This window comes from Antechinus flavipes, chromosome 5 (genome assembly GCF_016432865.1).
Source record: "Antechinus flavipes isolate AdamAnt ecotype Samford, QLD, Australia chromosome 5, AdamAnt_v2, whole genome shotgun sequence".
Lineage (NCBI taxonomy): Eukaryota > Metazoa > Chordata > Mammalia > Dasyuromorphia > Dasyuridae > Antechinus > Antechinus flavipes.
In genome coordinates, this window is record NC_067402.1 from 102,525,358 (window position 1) to 102,543,203 (window position 17,846).

Consider the following 17,846-nt stretch of genomic DNA (forward strand, 5'->3'; position numbering starts at 1 on the left):
GTTCGTCCAATCCAAGAGCATTTAATATTTTTCCAGTTGGTTAGATCAGACTTAATTTGTGTGGAAAGTGTTTTGTAGTTTTGCTCATAGTTTCTGATTTTCCCTTGGCAGATAGATTCCTAAATATTTTATACAATCAGTAGTTACTTTAAATGGAATTTCTTTTTGTAACTCTGTTGGGTTTTGTTAGTGATATATAAGAATGCTGATGACTTATGTGGGTTTATTTTATACCCTGCAACTTTGCTGAAGGTGTGGATTGTTTCTAATAACTTTTTAGTAGAGTCTCTGGGGTTCTCTAAGTATACCATCATATCATCAGTAAAGAGTGATAATTTGGTTTCCTCATTGCCTATTCTTATTCCTTTAATCTCTTTCTCAACTCTTATTGCCAAAGCTAGTATTTCTAATACAATATTAAATAGTAACGGTGATAGTGGGCAACCTTGTTTCACTCCTGATCTTATTGGGAATGGTTGTAGTTTGTCCCCATTACATATGATGCTTACTGTTGGTTTTAAATAGATGCTACTGATTATTTTAAGGAAAAGTCCATTTATTCCTATACTCTCAAGAGTTTTTAATAGGAATGGATGTTGGATTTTATCAAATGCTTTTTCTGCATCTATTGAGATGATCATATGGTTTTTGTTAATTTGATTATTAATATGGCCAATTATACTGATAGTTTTTGTGATATTGAACCAGCCCTGCATTCCTCGTATAAATCCTACTTGATTGTGGTGTATTATCCTGGGGATGATTTTCTGTAGTCTTTTTGCTAATATCTTATTTAAGATTTTATCATCAATATTCATTAGGGAGATAGGTCTATAATTTTCTTCCTCTGTTTTCAACCTACCTGGTTTAGGTATCAATACCATGTCTGTATCATAAAAGGAATTTGGTAGGACTCCTTCATTCCCTATTTTTTCAAATAGTTTATAAAGCATTGGGGCTAATTGTTCTTTGAATGTTTGGTAGAATTCACATGTAAATCCATCTGGTCCTGGGGATTTTTTTTTTAGGGAGTTGATTAATAGCTTGTTCTATTTCTTTTTCTGAAATGGGACTATTTAAGCAATTTACTTCCTCCTCTCATAATCTGAGAACCCAACATATTTTAAAATGAACATTAAACATTGTCTTACATGTAATTGGGGGGAAAATAAAATATTATTTTTAAAAAAAGAAAAAAATGTTGATTGATTAATAGCATGCAAACAAATATATACAAATGAGATATATGGGATCAATTGAAGATAATCTCAGAGGGAAGGCACTAGTATTGAGGGAGTTGGAAAAGACTTCTTGCAGAAGTAGGGATTTTAACTGATACATGAGGAAAGCTAGGAAGCCAGGAAGTTTGTTTGGAGAACTGCACTTTATTCTTCTTCCCACTGTGTCCTTTCTCTACCAAAGCAGCTTTAATTTTATCCCATCCATTCTGCCACCCATCACTTATACATATGTTATAGAACTAAGAGCTTAAAGTAGACCCCTGATTTTACCCATGATTGTAGGCATTTCCTCAATCCCTCCATGCTTTCTTACCCTAAGACCTGAAGTTCTAAGAAGGGAAATGCATAAAGGAGTTGTGAAATTTCCAGATTTAGAAATGATATATATCCATTCTTTCTCCTTAGGATCATAAGAATCTTCATATCACAAGGAGTCATAAAGACAGTCATTTGAAATAGAAGACCTAGAAATAATTGTGTTTTAAAGATGCCATTTTAAAAAGAGAGAGGAGAAGGGGAGATAGGACACATCAAGTTAAATGGGAGTAAAGATGAAGGAACTTGTTAAGGCATTTAATTTAGGTTGTTCAAGTAGAACTATATATAAACATAGAAGAAGTGAGAGGAAGAGTCGTCACTTGAACTTCTCTTACTTCTAAACCAGTCAAAGGAGGAGGCAAAAAAAAAAGTTCCTAAGACTTTGAATTAAAATACATGTTAGAGTTTACCTGATACAACATAGTCATCTTATGGATCAGATTTACAGCTGGAGACCTTAAAGGTCAGAGGGGTTACGTGATTTGCCTGGAGTCAAACAACTGCTAAGTGTTTGGATTGGATTGGATTGGAACCCAGTCTTCTTGACATGGGTCCATTTCCCTATCTACTACATCATGCTATCTCTCATGATGAGGTTCTGTGTAGTTACTTAGGTGGGTTTTTGCAGTGATAGCCTGAAGCACTGATGAGGCAAACAGGAAAGGCACTGATTACCTCATCATGAAGGGTAATTTTACCTCTTCATCTCAGATGTAGCAACATGTTATGGAAAGAACATTCAACTTAGAATTCAAGAACCAGCGTTTGGGGCCTGAGACTGACAGTTATTTATAGTATAACATCTGAGCTTCAGTTTCTTCCTTTGTAAAATGGGGAAAGTAATAATGATGCTATTAAACAGAGATGTCATATAGAAATCGTGACACTCTCTATGTGGGGAGGATTTTCTATAGTAAAATTTAAAACATTGAAAATATTTTCCTCTAGAGCCCTTTCCAGAATTTCTGGGAAAACTCTTTAGAAAGATAGATAACAATTCAGGACAAAAAAAAAAAAAATAGACAACTTGTTAATATAATTGTTTCATGAGTTGGCTATTGACTCATATAAGAATGGTCTACTCAATACCTGTCCACCTAAAGTGATTGGGTGAGCTAGCATTTGCTCTTATCCACTAAGAAAGGATTAATTAGGTAGACTAGGATGGAAAATGCCATTTGCATTTTCCTAGAGGGAGAACTATGGAGACTGAATGTGGATGGAAGCCTACTATTTTTACCTTTTTTGTTGTTTGCTTTTTTTTTCTTGTAGTTTTTTTCCCTTTTGTTTTGATTTTTCTTTTACAACATGACAAATATAGGAATATGTTTAAAAGGACTGCACGTGTTTAACCTATATTGGATTGCTTGATGTTTTAGGGAGGAGAGAGGGACGGAAGGGAAGGAGAAAAAATTTGGAACTTAAAATCTTACAAAAATAAATGTCAAAAACTATCTCTACATATAATTAGGAAAACACAATACTATTGAGAAAAAAAAGAGAAACTATTAGGATATAAACAGAAAAGAGAAGATCCTTTTGTTTAATTTGTGGAATAAAAGTAGTGATCTTTGAGAAATGGGATATAGGGACCAAATTGTTCAGTACTAGGTGGTAAAGTTAAAGAGATGTGAATTCAACTTAACCCTCTTTGCCTCAGTTCCCCTTTTTGTAAAATAAGCTAGAGAAGAAAATAGCAAATGATTCTAGTATTTTTACCAAGAAAACTCTAAGTGGGACCATAAAGAGTTGGACATGCTGTCAATAAAAAATTATTTTAAAAAAAGAGTTGGACATGACTGAATAATAACAGCATATATTTTAAAACCTTTTTCTCATTCAAGATATGTATAAATGTTACCTATCAATCAATAAATATTTATTAACTACCTACTATGCACTTGACTCTGGCCTAAAGGCCAGTGGTACAAATACAATTAAAAGAAAAATAGTTCCTTACCTCAAAGAGATTATATTTGAATAGAGGAAGACAACATACAAAAAGAAGATGAAAAGTTATGGGGGTGAAGGGGAAAGACAAGAAGGTACCTGGTGATAAAGAGTTCCAGAGAAGTCCAATAGTACAATTAACAAGAAAAGTGCTCATGGTTCTGTGCTCCTGTCAAAAGGGCAATGGACTCTGAAGAGATGTATGTACAAAGACTTATCAGTCCTGCAGGTGAGATTTCTCCGTAATGAGTTTCTTTGGGTTTACAAAACATAATGGGGAAGTTCAAAAGCAATGCAAATGGCAGGAAACCATCTTGGGGCAGAAAATCATATTGGAGGGCAAAGGGGACAATGCCATTTCAGACAATCTTCTTCTCTTCAAGCTAGAAATGGCTTGGATTAATGCTAAAGTAAATAAGATTGTTGTTAGTGGAATTGAGTCTAAATCATAGAATACAAATTTCTATTGATTTTTTTCCTAAAACAAAAAAAAGACAATTTTTTTTTCCTGCAGCATACTTAAGGTATTGGTGTTCCCCATGATAGAGAGAAATACACGAGGCTTAAGGAATTATGTGATTTGTCCAGGATGATGATTTAGGTATCAGAGAGAAAACTTTGAACCAACTGTTGCAGGGTCCAGGTCTCTTTCTTTTGCTCATAGCTTCCACCCTGGTTCAGGCCTTTTCAACCCCATCATCCATTTCACCAAACTGTCTTTCATGGGAATGATGAGGGAGTCCTCAAAGTCCTCAAAGAGATGCTGGATGACCACTTCTCAGCTATATCTTCACTTCCTGAACTGCGGCTTGTGATCCCCATATGTACCTGAATATGGGAGTCATGAAATTATGATTATCAGTAAATGTTTGGTTTATATACTTATTTTATATACTCATAGAACCAGATTTACATAAAAAATATCGTGGGAGAAAAGGGATCACAAGTGAAAAAAAATTAAGAAGCCCTGAACTATATTTTAGTAAAGATTCCTCTTGGATATGGGTTGGACTGGATGGCCCAAAGATTCTCAAATTCTTCGGGATTTCGAGTGATATGAGTGTCGGTGTAAGGCCCTCATCACCTCATGTCTGCACTCTTTTTTTTCCCCTGAGGCAATTGGATCACACAGCTAGGAAGTGTTAAGTGTCTGAGGTCACATTTGAACTCAGGTCCTGCTGACTTCAGGGCTGGTGCTCTTCCCACTAAGCCACCTAGCTGCCCCTCATGTCTGTATTCTTGAAAAAGCCTCCTAAAGGGCCTTCCTGCTCTCTTAGGTCTCTCCCCATTCTGATACATACTTCACTCAGCTATCATGGCAATCTCACCATTACTATCACCACTTCCCTATCACCTTTAGCCAAAAATTAAATCTCTGTCTGGACTTTCAAAGCCAGTTATAACCAGGCTGCCTCCAGTCTTTGGAGACTTCTTATATCTTACTCCCTTCCATGTATTCTTCAATCCAATGACAATGGCCTCCTTGTTATTCCTTCCAGGAGACATTCTATCTCCTAAATCCCTGAATTTTCACTAGCTGTCTTCCATGCCTGGAATTCTCTCCTCTTCTCTGCCTCCAGTTTTCCTTCAAGTCATAGCTAAAATCTTACTTTCAACAAGAAACCTCTCCTGATCTTCCTTACCATTTGTATCTTCCCACTGTTGATTATATCCAATTACCATCCATCCATCCATCTACCTACCCATCTTCTTTGTAATGGATACCTAAATGAGGAAGTGAATAAAGCATTGGGCTTGGAATCAAGAAGACTCCTCTTCTTACATTCAAATCCAGTTTCAGATACTGTGTGACCTTTGGCAAATCATTTCAGCTTGTTTGCTTCAGTTTCCTCATCTGTAAAATGAGCTAGAGAAGGAAAAGGCAAACTACATATGAAGATAATGGAATATTATTGCTCTATAAAAAAATGATGAATAAACTGATTAGAGAAAGGCCTGGAAAGATTTACATAAACTGAAGTTGAGCGAAACAAGCAGAACCAGGAATACATGGTACACGATAATAGAAAGAATGTATGATGATCAACTATGAAAGGTTTGGTTCTTCTCAGTGGTTCAGTGATCCAAAGCAATCCCAATAGACTGGACAGAAAATGTAAACTGCATGCAGAAAAAAAAAAAAAAAAAAAAAAAAAAAAAAAAAAAAAAAAAAAAACTAAGGAAACTGAATGCAAATCAACATATGCTATGTTCATTTCTTTTTTTCTTTTTTTCTTTCCCATGGTTTTTCCCTTCTGCTCTGATTTTTTTCTCCCAACATGATTCATTAAAGCAATTTTTTGCTTTAGTAATTTGGGTGATTATGAGTTAACGCCCTAGTTTCTTTGCCCAAGGAAACTCCAAATGGTGTCATAAAGAGTCAGTCATCAAAATGACTGAACAACAATATAATTTGTTTGTACATATTGTTCGCAGGTTGTCTCTCTCATTAAAAGGTGAACTCTTTGAGAACAAAGACTGTTTTTTAATCTTTCTTTGTATTCCCAGTGCTTAGCATAGTGTCTGGCACATAGTAAGTGTTTAAGAAACACCTTGACTTCTGTTGACTTTGTGTTCTCTCTTTTAATTTTGCTGAATTTGGGGTGAAAACTTAAGAGTTGTACTTTTCATTTCTCTTGCTAGTAATTTAGATAAAGATCATTTTTCGTAAGGTCATTTCTAGCTTGTAATTCTTTTGAAAGATGCTTATTTAAATACTTTGACTACTTAAAGAGTCACTCATTTAAAGAGAACTTTCAATTTATTTTTCATCCTCAATGCAATCTCTAATGTCCTCATGCCTCCCAGTTCTCCTAGTCCATCTTCCTTGTTCTGGCTTTCCTTCGTATACACCCCACAAGTGACCATACATCTAAATACACTGCCCTCCTATCCTTGAAACTCTTGATCCCTTTTCTTATTGCCCTTCATATGTTGCCAAGTTCTAACCCTGGTTAGAATTTCTTTTCACCTCAACTCACAAGCTACAAAAAGTTGCTACATAAAATAACAAAACTGAGTTGACAAATCACTATTACCTTTGATGGCTAAAACAAAATCCTCTCTTTTTCTACTCCTATTCTACAATTCAGGGACACTGGCCTCCTTGCTGTTTTGGATACACTTTGTTCCATATCCTAACCCAGGGATAGCATCTGGATATCCTGAATGTTACACTGGTGTGAAAGGAATGTAAAAGTACCTGAGAGCCTCCATCATTTGGGGTAGCTTTGATAAAATGTAAACTCCTTTGAGGGAGGGAACGTTCCCTCTTCAGCTTTCTCTTTGTGTGTTCATCACTTAGTACAATATCTGACACATAGTAGGTGCTCAATTAAGTGCTCACTGGGATTACCCCCCAAAATTGAATGAGATGATGGGTGGATAATGGGGGATATAACACATAGATAAGAACATGAATCCATTAGTACAACACCATATATTAAGGGCAAGAGAGAGGAACCCCTGCCTGACATTCTATTAAAATAACATAGATACTTCATAAGATCTTCCTGATCTTCTCCTTTCTAGCTGGTACCACATGTTATTCAACACAAAATAAAATTCAATTCAGCTCAACTAGCCTTACTATGACAACAGCAAAGATAAGTCATAGCTGCTAATCCTCATTGAGATGAACCAGATATTTTACAATATATAAGATTAGACTGAATCAATAGTTCTCCTAATAAAGGATTCCCCAAATGTCACTCATTGAACTTCTGTTTTACTGAGCCCCTAGTATTTCTTCCACTCTCACCCCTTCTACTATTTCTTTTTGTTTTTAATTCTTCTTCCCTTGAACAGGGAAAGTTGCATGGCCTTGCTAAACCCAATCTTTAAATTTCTTTTATTTTCATTCTCCTAAAACACTTTTTTGGCTGGTCTTTAAATTTGTACACAGTCTGGAGTTGTGAAAGATCAAGTATTTGGTATACGAGACTATCATCCTTTGTGAGGGGGAGGGGATAGCACTGTGGACAATTGAGGTTAAAAGACTTGCCCAGGCTAGTAAGTATCTACAGCCATATCTGAATTTGGGTCCTCCTTATTTCATGGATAGTGCTCTATCTACTGTGCCACTTAGGACTATCATCTATTATCCTTAGGTAAGCTGGGTCAGTCATCCTGGCTTTCAGAAAATTCACAAATGTGGGATCTGAAGATCACAGATCTAGAATTGTGAGGATGCTCAGAGACAATCTAATCCCCTCATTTTATTTTTTTCAAGCACTTATTTTCTCTCCTCTACTTGGGGAAAAAAAAAGAAGAAAAACAAAAACATTCTAAGAAATATACTTCATTAAGTAAATTTTCATATTCTTTATGCCCAAAAATATATTGTTCATTCTGCACTCAGAGTCCATCATCTCTCTGTCAGAAGGTGGGTAATATGATTCATTATTAGATCTCTTAGACCATGGTTAGGCATTGTGTCTATCAGAGATCTTAAATGTCTTTTGAAGTTGTTTGTCTTTACAATCCTGTTGTTATTACATAAATTGTTCTCTTGGTTCTGCTCAATTCATTTATTACTCTCTAAAAGTTTACCCAGGTTCTTCTGAAACCATCCTTTTCTTATGTTCAATAATATTTTGCTAACTGATAGGCATTCCCTTAGATTCCAATTCTCTGCTGCTACAAAAAGACAACTGATTTTTTTGTCCATCTGGGTCCTTTTCTTTCTTCTATCACTTCGGGGAATAATGTTATTGCTGGATATACACAGGTTAGTGACTTTGAGGACATAGTTCCAAAATTTCTTTCCAAAATGGCCATACCTATTTATAATTCCATTAGTAACTCATGTTTCCCCAAAATCTCTGTCATTTTTCTGTTTTGAACATCTTTGCCAATCTGTCAATCCCCTTCATTTTATCAATGAGGGAGTTGAAGCTCAGGTGTTAAGTAACTTGCCCAAGATCACAGAGCAATAAGTTTCAAAAACAGGACTTGAAGCCAGGTTTTAAGTTTTTAAATTATTATTGGGTGTTAGTTACTGTTGTTGTTGCTTTTTTTGCCAGGAAGGGTGGCCCTACTCCGGGGGAGTCTTAGGCTAGTGGATTGCTTGAGTCAGGGAGTTAAGAGCTGCTGAAGATCTACACTAAGTCTGACACCAATACAGTGAGCTTCTGAGACTGGATAAGCTACTAGGCTGCCAAGGAAAAATGAACTGGCTCAACTAGGGAAAATGCAATAGGTTAAAGCCTCTATAACAATAATATCAGGTTCCTAAGTAGTCACTACATTTTTTGTCCGGACAAGTTAGAGAGACTTTGTCTCAAAATAATAATTTCAAAACTTTAAAACAAAATTTTTCAATTAAGAAAAATCTATTTTCTCTCCCTTTCCTCAAACCTTCACTATATTCCATCAAAACAAAAAAGAATCCTCATAACAAATCCACAAAATAATTTCCTTCACTTACCATGCTCAAAAAATATATGTCTCCATATGTCAAACCTATATTAGATTACTTGCTGTCTAGGGAAGGGGGAGGGAAGGAGGAAGAAAAAGTTGGAACACAAGATTTTGCAAAGGTGAATGTTGAAAACTATTTTTGCATATATTTTGAAAAATAAATTATTATAGAAACTGTATTTGTGTGTCTCATTCTTCACCATTAGTCCATTCATCATTTCTCTGTCAGGAGGTAAATTGCATTCTCCATCAGTGGTCCAGATTTCATTTCATGACTCCAGAATTAGAGTTTATTCTACTGTACCAAGCTGCCTCCCTCAATCAAAAGGTCAAAAAATTCTAGTAGGCAAGGACAGGATTAGAAGAGTTAATAAGCTTAGCTCTCTGAGGCCTTCAGTCAGTCCTGGCAGCCAAGAAAGGTTACTATAAGGGTAGGAATTACTGCAACAGCTGCAAGGAAGCTTCGACTGCCTTTTAAGTTAAAGTAGCTCAAACCTATGTCCCCAGCCCTTCTGAGCTCATCCAACCACTCTGCATTTAAAGAAAAGATCCTCTCTAGCCTCTTACTAAACTCACAACATGATTCTATTCCAGTGACATTCTCCTGGCTAGTTCTACCCAGCATTCCTACTACAAATTCACACTAAGACAGTCCCTGTTTATTATTAACAGCTTAAGCACCTGTTATTCTCTCTGGGGTAGAGGTGAGAGCTGTGAGAGTAGTTTAAAGAGAGTGTCCTGGGTTTATTTAGCTCAAGGCTCAACCCTCTCTTAATCATAGGTGCTCCCAAAGGAGCTGAACAACTAAATCCCCCTCTCTGGAGAGCCCTTTTAGCAAAGGAAGCCCCCATCCTTTCCCAGAAATGATACTCTTTTTAAAAAAACGAGAACTCAAAATAACAAATAAGCATTTCCCAACTATAGCACCCATTATATGAAAGGCACTCTGCTGGAAGTAATGGATACTAAGACAAAAATGAAATCATCTCTGCCCTCAAGAAGTTTCTATTCTATGGAAGGCAATATAAGACAAAATCCATCCTCCGGGAATAATATATACATAGAGAAGTGTATAGTTAAATAGAAACAAGATAATTGGGGGTCAGGAAAAATGAGAGGGGTGGGCGGGGAGAGGGGAAAGGTTTTAAGGAAATGTTTCATGTGGAAGGTGTTAGTTGACCAGAGTTCTGAAGAAAAAGGAGCATTCAAGGACATGAGGGACACCCCGTGCAAAGGTGAAGAGAAAGGAGATGGAGCCGCCTGTTCAAGGATCAAAAGGCTTTTTTAACTGGATTGTAGAGTGAGGAAAGGCAAGTGATCAAATATAATGGGGGAAAGAGGGGAAGGGATTAAATTAAAGGACAGAATTAAAAGAGGAGCTCATATGTAGTCCTGAAGACAAGAGGGAGTCATCCATAGGGCAGCTAGGTGGTATAGTGGATAGCGCCCTGGAGTGGGAAATTCTAGAGACCTGCAGCCAAACAAATGTGCAAAGTCCAAGCTCTGAATTCTAGAGTTAGAAATTCAAATCTAGTCTCAGACACTTACTAGCCAAGTGATCTTTGGCAAATTTCTTTATTGCTCTCAGCCTCAGCCTCCCATGCAAAATGGGAATAAATAATATTCTAGATAATAATAAATTATAAAGTGAAGATAAATTATCACCTATCTCTCAGAATTATGAGGATGAGATATTGTGAAACCTTTAAAGTATTATGTAAATGTTTTCTATAATTATTATGAGTCAGAAGTGAGATAGATCAAATCTGCCATTTAGAAGAACTAAATGGAACACCTTGTGTGTGTTTACATTTTTATGTATAAACACACATCTATCTATGTATATTATATATGCATATATGCACATGCATATGTAGATATTATTTCTATATTATAGGCTAATAATGAATTGAAGAGGCAGATAGGATTTTGTTTTGTTTGTTTGCAGGATTAATAATTTTACTCTATGATTTTCTTTTGATAAAGGTTCTTCTACTCAGCTGCCCATCATCATTTCCAAATCACAAATTAGTCCAATCCCTTAATTCAAAAATCTTCAATGGAAAAACAAATCAAACATCTTCAATGGCTCCCTATTTCCTCTAAGATTCAAAATCTTCAACCTGATATTTAAAGCCTTCTTCATGCTGGCTTCACATACTTATTTTTTTAAAAACAGGCCTGTCTCTTATTACTGCTCTGCTGAAAATCTCTTTTCCAGTTAAACTAGCCTTCAGACTCCTCCAATAGACAACATTCCATCTCTCTCTTGTGGCTCTAACCCATGTCTAAAATACATTTCTCTCTTAGTTTCCTGCCTCTTACTACGAGAATATCTAACTTCTTTCAAAGCACAGTTAAAGTAAATTTCTTCTCAGAAACTTTTACTTATTTCCCCAATTAACACTGCCACTCTCTTGAAACTTCTTTAAAGTTTATTATTCTTTTTAAATCCATAAGCATTATTTTCTTTCTCTTCCTCCTCTTCCTTCCTTCTTAGAAAGAGGAAAAAAAAACCAAAATCCTTGTAACAAGTAATGTATGTCAAATCAAACAAAACAAATTGCCACATTGACCTCATCCAAAAACATGGGTCTCATTCTTCATCAGGAGTCCATCTCTTCTCTGTCAGGAAGTATCCCCCTCTAGAAATTGTTTTGTACATACTTTGCATTTATTTACTTAATTATGGACTATTTCCCTCTAATAGAGTATAAGCTCCTTCAAGACAGGGACTATTCCATTTTTAAATTTAGATCCCCAGCTCCTAATACATTAATGTCTTGCACACAATATGAGTTTAATAAATGCTTGTTAAATTGAATCAAATCTTTTCCAGTTTGAGATTCAAGCAAAGAAGGAAGTCAGTTGACTGTATAGAAATCTTGTTTTTAAATTAAACCTAGGAAATTCTTAGAATGCCTGGCTTCCTTTAAGGTAAATCCCTATTTCTACATAAAGCTTTTACTGATCTCCCCAACTAGTACCTCCCCAACTTAAAAGAAAGAATTATCTGGTATTTATTTGGGGAATATCTATATGTTCTTTCCTCTAGCAAGATTATAAGCTCCTCAAGGACAAGAAATTTTTCACTTTTGTTTTTGTATGACTAATTCCCAGCACAGTTCCTGATACTTATTTATTAAGTGCTTGTTGATGTATTGAATGATGCATTTTCAGAATCTATTTTTTAACAGAGGGTTTACAGACTCCTAAAATTACTTTTAATGAATATTTTCTACATTACCTCAACTAATAATTTCCATGAATTGGAAGGCTTACAAATGACCCTTAAAATCAATTATTTAAGACAAATTCTGTTGGGCTGGAGGGGAGGGGGGAGGTGGAAATGATCAAGCTAGAGATCCCAATCAGTATGTAATGCAGCCAACCCCTAAGAGAAGTTCTGATTTTAACCAGTTCTTGCTAAGTAGGTGCTAAAGGAAAGTACAATCAGCAAATCTAGATTTTGGTGCCCCAGTTAAAAGTTCTGATATTCTGTTCTGTTTTTCACTTCCTTGACTAAATGTGAGCTATTTCCTTTGAAAAGTATAATTTGGCTAAAATAGCAAAGCAATGGAGCCAAACAGATGTGTAAGGTCCATAAATGATGGGGGCTGTTAATCCTCCACCACCTGCATGCCCCCATGCTTTTGTAGCATTAGAATTCCTCTACTCCCACCAAGAAGTTGGGGCTGATTGCACAGGAAGGAGTCTTTTTGCCAATGGAGATTTATTCAGTTTCAATTGCCTGAATAAAGAAGTCTTTTATACTAAAAAGTCTTTTACATACTTTTGTTCTCCATATATTTTAATTGTAGATTAACTATGAGAAAGAATATAAGCAATTAGTATCTTATCAGTTCACTCAATTCAATAAAACTGTATTAAACATTTATAATAAAGGCGGCTTTGTGGAGGTATTCAGAATTCCCCCTCCCTTCCCTAAAAAGAGTTCCTTAAACAAGCTTACATTTTATTAGGGAATATGTCATATGTCTGTATCTATCTATATAGCTACATAGCTACATACATACAAATATGTAATTCAGTCAGTTAATAACATTTACTAAGAACACACCATGGGCCGGCACACCATGCTATGCCCTGTGTATATAAAAAGAGGCAAATATATTTCTGGCCCTTAATGAACTCACAATCTGGTAGGGGACACAAAAAACAGACAAATATTTATATACAAACTAAATACAAGATAAATAAGATATGATTAGCAGAGTGATAGCACTAGAATAAAGAAGAGTTGGGAAAAGCTTCTTGTAGAAGATCACATTTTAATTGGAACTCAAAAGACAAAAAAGCCAGTAAGCAGAGATGAGTAGTGAGGCTGGCAAGGAGGTTGTAGAGAAAATGCCAGGAGCTGCAGATGGAGTGTCTTGTGACATTTACAAAGTTTGAGAGACATAGTTCTGCGTAATAAATCATCTTATTAATAAAAGGAATGGTTGTTTGGCTGTCTCTTAGATGGTATCATGTATCATAGTGGTGGGCTTACAGTTTATATGCCTTTAGAAGACTGGGTGTTCCAGAGTATGGCAATCAACTGATTGGTTAACAGTTAACAAGAAGAATGAATATTACAATGAGATGTGGAATCATTCTAATGAAGGGATTTGATTTTATGTCATTTACTTCTTCATTTACTTCTAAATTGCCCAGTTTGGGGCAATCTAATCAAAGACTTTGTCCTTCCCCAAATCTCAGTAGAACACCATAGGCAGGAATTCACCTAAATAAGATGGTCTAAGTGGCAGAAATTTTTGACTGAGGTCAATGATATCCTTCAAGGGCTAGACTTTAATAATTCAGGGAATTAGTTGTAATTAGTTGTAAATAATTATTTCTCTCAGTCTTGTTTATGGAAAAGTCAGGAGGCTGATATCACTGGGTTGAAGAATATAAGTTGTTAGAAGATTAGAAAGGGGAAAAAGCAATGGTTACCCAAAGTTTTGAATGCCTAAGCAGAGCCTTTTATATTTGATCCTGAAGGATCCCGAAGGAATGACACTGTCAGATTCACTCTTTAGGAATATCATTTTGGTAACTGAATGGAAGATTGGAGTGGGGAGAGACTTGAGACTTTATAAACAAAGTATATGCAAAGTAATTTATTTTTTTTAAATAACTTTTTATTGATAGAACCCATGCCAGGGTAATTTTTTACAGCATTATCCCTTGCATTCACTTCTGTTCCGATTTTTCCCCTCCCTCCCTCCACCCCTTTCCCCAGATGGCAAGCAGTCCTTTTACATGTTGAATGGATTGCAGTATATCCTAGATAGAATATGTGTGCAGAACCGAACAGTTTTCTTGTTTATGCAAAGTAATTTAAAGAGGGAGAAAGCACTAATGAAGGTGGGCAAAGGCCACCTATAGGAGGGGACACTGAGTTACGCTTTGAAAGAAGATAGGCAAGTTTTCAGATTCAGAATGGACATGGGAGAACAGTTCAGACAAGATGAACCACGTGTGTAAAGACAAAGAGGTAGAACAAGGGATATTTTACACAAGGAACTCTCAGACCAGGGGGACTAGACCAGATGGTGTATAAATGGTAGGACTTGAAATGTTAAGACAAATTATTTTAATTTTGCGATTTGTCCTAAAGACAATAATGAGCCACTGACAGTTTTTGAAAGGGGTGAGATAGTGTAGATAAATCTATTTTAACAAATAGCAATTCAGTTGATATCTAGAATGGTTAGAAAAAGAAAGGTCTGGAGAGAGAGACCCATTAAGTGACAACTGCAGTAGTTCATATCTGAAGTTATGAGTCTAACTTGGAGTAATGTCTGTAGAGAAAGGGATAGAAATATTGTGAAGCTGATAGGACATGGGAGATAAATTAGAAGAAAAAGTGAAAGATCACTCCATGGATATAAATCTGACTGACTGGTAGATTGGCAATGGTATCCAAAATATATTATCATTTTGTCACTTTCTCTTCTACTCACCTTCCCCTCTCCCTGCTACATGTCTGGTCCATATCCCCTTCTCTCACTCACTAAGCCCTTTAACAACCTAACAATTTAAATTTATGTGGCACTTTCAATGTTTTCTTTACAATGACCCAGTGAAGTAGATAGTGCAAATATTACTTTACCTTGTTTTAAAGATAAGAAAAAAGAATCAGAGGGGTTGTGACTGGCACTTAAGTCAGAATGCTCTTAAATGTCAGAATCAGTACTTGAATAAATCAACAAGCATTTGTTAAGTAATAACTTGCATTTATATAGTGCATTACAGTTTGAAAAGTGCTTTGCAAATATTAGCTCATTTTAGCCTCACAACAACCCTAGTCTCTTTTGTCTTTTTATAATTCAGTTAATTTTTCCTTTCTGAATTTAGATGTTATACATTTGGAACATATGAATTTAACATTATAATGGCTTGTTGCCTATGGTCTCTTTAAGCATATATAATTTCCTTTTTTTGATCTTATGAAAATATTATGAATTTTTGGTTTTGCTTTTTCTGATAGCATGATAGCAATTTCTCTTTTGGATATACTTAATACTTAATACATTTTATTCAAGCATTTCATTTTTATTTTATGTATATATTTGCTTCATAGATGTGTTCCTTGGAAACAATAGATTGTGAGGTTGTTTTCTTATCTGATCTGTCACTCAGTTTCATTTTATTAATTTAATTTACACTTAAAATTTAGAAAGGGAGGTTTATATTTTCCTTTATGTCTCTAGCATTTGTCTTTTTTCTCCCCTAAATTAGGATTGTTTTTTTTTAAATTCCTCTCAGTGGGTTTGATATTGGAAGCATGTCTTCTTAACCTCTGTTCCCTTTCTTCTCAGAGTTACTTTGAAGATCAATGACATTCTCTGAAAAGATATTTTTAAATATTTCTTTTTTTCTATTTTACCAGCATTGGCTTCCTCATCCATGTCCAATCACTCCCCACTTTGCTCCCTACACCTAACCAAGGCTGACTTTTCTTCAGAATTTCAGATATTGGTTTGAGAACTCTCTCTGAATCAATCAAATCTAGGTTTAGAAAGCCTTCTCATGCTAATGAGTATCTTGTGTGTTCCAAGTAGCCAGATTTAGGAAAGGTCTGATGATGAAGCTGCTGTTGGAAGACTAGTCAAAGAGGCCTGAGAGTACAATTTCTCCATGGAGACAGAAAAATAGACAAAGATAGCAGTGGTTTTCCTGCCACTGGACCCTCTGTCCTTGCCCTAGTTCCTGAGAGAGAAAGTAGAAGGCTTAGCTTCAGCCTATTCCATCAACCCTATTTCTGAGCATGGCATTTCTCCTGGGTCCCCCTTTCTCCAACAGAGCTGAAGAACTGATTGCCAACCTCCTTCAGATATGACCCAAAGAAATTAATTCAAATCCATGAAGGGACTGCTTTTCAGGTCAGGGCTAATGATAGTATATTCACCAGTTACTGGTGGAATAAGGCAAGGTTTTCTTTTTTAAATTAATTTTAATTTTTTCAATTAAGAAGCAATTATTTTCTTAATTATTTCTCAATTATCAAACAACTATTTGATCAAATAAGATATTTGTATTGCACTTAGCATAGTGCCTAGCACATATTAGGTACTATATAAATGCTAGCTATTATTATTATTATTATTATTATTTCCTCCCAACTCTCTCCCTTACCAAAAAAAAAAAGAACAAATCCCTTTCCCTTGTAATAAATATGCATAACCAAGCAAAACAAACTCCCATATTGACTATATCCAAAAACACATTTCTCTTTCTGCATATTTTGCATAGTCTCTCCCAGGTTGTGGGTAACATTTATATCAGTATTATGAAATTATGGTTAGTTATTATATGAATCTTGTATCTTGTCTTTCAAAATTGTCCATCTTAACTATGTTATTATTGTATAAATGGTTCTCTTGGTTTTGCTCACTTCAGTCAGCATCAATTCATGCTACCCCTTTTGTTATTTCTTACTCAATTAAATTCACATTCAATATGTAACATGTAAAAACTCATTTATTGAATTATTCTCTAATTGATGGGCATATTTGAGTCTTTCTAGTTCTTTACTAATACAAAGAATGCTACTAAAATGTAATTGTAAATATGGGTCTTTTTTCTCTTGGCAAGGAAGGCACAATTTCAACTTAGTTCAAACCTACCAAGGGCTAGGCACTGGATTCAAAGGTAAATCCTATAAAACCTTTTCTCAAGAAGCTTAACATCAAATGGGGAGAGGGGGTGAAAGTGACATATATCATAAGTAAATATAGCATAAAGAAAAGACTTGTACATTCAAAGGCATGAATGAGTAGTGTTCTGTGAAAATTTTGCAGCTAATGAGATCACTTTTACCTGGAAAATTAGATTAAAAGGGACTGAGAAAATTTAAAGTGGGGTGAGGAATATTGAGATTTATGGAGGAAACAGCACTTGCAGATGGCTCTTGAAGGTAGAAAAGTACTTTGATGGGCTTAGACTAAAATATTGTTGTTTTGTCCTTTGTTTCCCAAGATCATGATATCAGGGAGGTGATGTCATGACATGCAAGTGAACTAGATTTAAGTGAGGGAGGGCTGTGCAAGTTCACCTGACTCACTTTCTCCTCCAGAGCCATCTGGGTCCAGTGGCCAGATCAAGATGACTAGAGATGGGTCTGCATGCAGTGGGAGACCTTGGTTTTTTTAAGCAAAGGTTTTAATAAAAGCTACTTGTCAAAGTTAGACAGTTTTTGCAAACACAGAGACAGTAGGAGGCAGGATCAGGAAGAAGGATAAAGGGTTGTCCTTTTTTAATGGGAAACTATATGTGGGAGAATTCTGTTAGATAAGATTGGGAAGGTGGGTTTTAACCAGATAGTGGAACACTAGAATCAATAAATCACCAAGCATTAAGTGGCCTCTATGTACCAAGCAGTGTGGTAGGACCTGTGGATACAAA